This window comes from Pinus tabuliformis, chromosome 7 (assembly GCF_031772625.1).
Source record: "Pinus tabuliformis cultivar Carrire ecotype Pingquan chromosome 7, CPIR1, whole genome shotgun sequence".
Taxonomy (NCBI): Eukaryota; Viridiplantae; Streptophyta; class Pinopsida; order Pinales; family Pinaceae; genus Pinus; species Pinus tabuliformis.
The window spans coordinates 1601517446-1601519617 of NC_142293.1; the positions used below are offsets into that span (position 1 = coordinate 1601517446).

The window sequence follows — 2172 nt, forward strand, 5'->3', positions numbered from 1 at the left end:
GGAGGTTCTAGAAGGGTTGAATCTAAAGAAAAGAGTTGTTTTAACCAACATATAACTGTATCATTTCCAGAAAACATGTAATCAGATGTTGGTAAAACAATGGAAACTAACACCAGAATTCACAAAGGTAACAAATATAAAAAAATATTCAACATAGTTACCATACGAAAACTGGAACTGGGTTATGTTGTTAACCATATTGGCAGAGAAATTATAAGGGTTAAACCAGGGATAAAGAATAACAATTGCCGAGCTGGAAAAACCCATATATTCATAAGAAAACATACCATATTTTACCGAGAACTCAACAAACAATATCTTGACATTTAGCAAGAGCAAAATAACAAAGGAGAAGCTCAATCGAGTCATAATTTATAGATGGAGGAGATGTCGCGGAAACCTTTTCCTCTAATCAACAGAAAACCCTAACTAACAATATAAGATTAAGTAGTAATAAATAATGACATTGGGTTGTTCTCTACGACGACGAAATCTAGTAGATAATCTGACCACAACGACCTAGAGAAGCACCTAAAATGCAACCCCATAAGTTGAGATAGAGGAACAAGTGCTCCAAGCCTTGTTGATGTCCATGGTGAATCAAAACGTGACCTACCAGGGTGACCAAAATCGCCACATCAATCTTGCTAGCAAGTATAATTCATAGATAAAAGAATAGGAACAAACCTACAGAAAAATTACCAACCATGGCAAGTCCTTGTTACTCCAAGCCTGTAAAAAAAATAAGAAATCTGGTAATAGAGCCACCACATGTGAACAAAAATTGCAGTAGGTTACTGTTAAACTTTCAACAAAAGTAGTGGAAACGGTATAGAAGGAAAATAAAAACCTTAAATACTTTATACCATACCTGTAGGAAAATTCTTTGAGCAGTAAATGACCGCTTAGTGTTGAGAAATCAAAACTAGTGCACGAAATTTGGTATTCCCAGTGGAGTAGGATGCCAAAGGTGTCAAGGGTTTTCTAATAATGGAGAAACTTGCAGAGCGAAACCCTCACCTGGCGAACATCGAAATTGGAAGATTGAGGTAAGGGTTAGGTCGGGTGGTTATCGAAGAGAACCTTAGGCAATCTCTGACCGTCTGATAAAAGAACCTCTAGATCAACACTTGTAATGATTCCAGGTGGCGCCCATGATGGTTTTGGAGGCTAGGACTGGATGGCCACTCGTAAACAAATAATGTATGGTTATATAATCTCCGAAAACTTTATAACATACCTCCATGTAATTCGTTTAATTAATCATGTAATCATAGTTGCAAAGATGTTTGAGATATGTAAATAATGTTTATGCTATGTATATTAGCCTTTGGAACATTGCGAGTGCGGGTTAATATTAATGGTGTAATCATATTTGATGATTTTTATTTATTTATTGAAGGTTAGTAGATGTGACAATAAATTTCGTATTGAAATATATTATTTAAGATGGATATTCAAATATTTTATTTAATACTTGTATTGAAATTTTTTAAATAGGGAAAGAATATACATTTCTTAATCATGAAAGTGCAAAAAAAATAAATCAATTACTTTATCTCTTTGTTTATATAAAAAAATATAAAATTTTGTTACTTACTTTTTTTTCCAAGTAAAAAATTGAACTTTTTATTAAGAGAATAAAAAGTTACATGAGTAGATGCATCAAAGCATCCATGATCTAGAGTGCGATTCCACAATACATAGAAGGTGAAAACACAACATATTGAGAAAAATGGAAAAAAAAAATCACTTACTCAATAGCAAAAGCACAAAATAGCACTAAATAGAAGTGAGGAACCATATAACTGGGTCTCTCCGAACATCAGAGAAAACAACCCATCCATATCAAAAAATAAAAAAAAAAATCAAAGTTTCCACCGTCATATAGACATATACATCAGAAAACTAAAAACTTTTAACACATAAAAACTATAGAGAGAAACCTGATAGAGGTCCAATATAGCCCCAAAAACACATATATCAATGACATCGAGAGAAAAAAACAAAACAACCGACATTGCCATTATATATAAGTTGGTTGATCTGACTTGGTGACATGCCCATTTTCTGAATCGACTATATTCCAGTTGTCCAGAGCCTATTGTAAACCCTTTTTCGAAAGGGGATCTGCTTTAGTGTTCCTCTCCCTGTAAATGTGTCAGACAGAAA

General features: G+C 33.5%; 1 long non-coding RNA gene across 1 annotated transcript; it reads right to left on the reverse strand.

Moving 5' to 3' along the window:
* Positions 1–268: 268 nt before the first annotated feature.
* Positions 269–1175, reverse strand: LOC149254267 (uncharacterized). The gene is made up of 2 exons (XR_016266280.1): positions 872–1175; positions 269–732 (listed from the first exon to the last, which is right to left on the reverse strand). It is a non-coding gene; the product is annotated as an uncharacterized LOC149254267 (long non-coding RNA).
* Between the last annotated feature and the right edge of the window lie 997 nt (positions 1176–2172).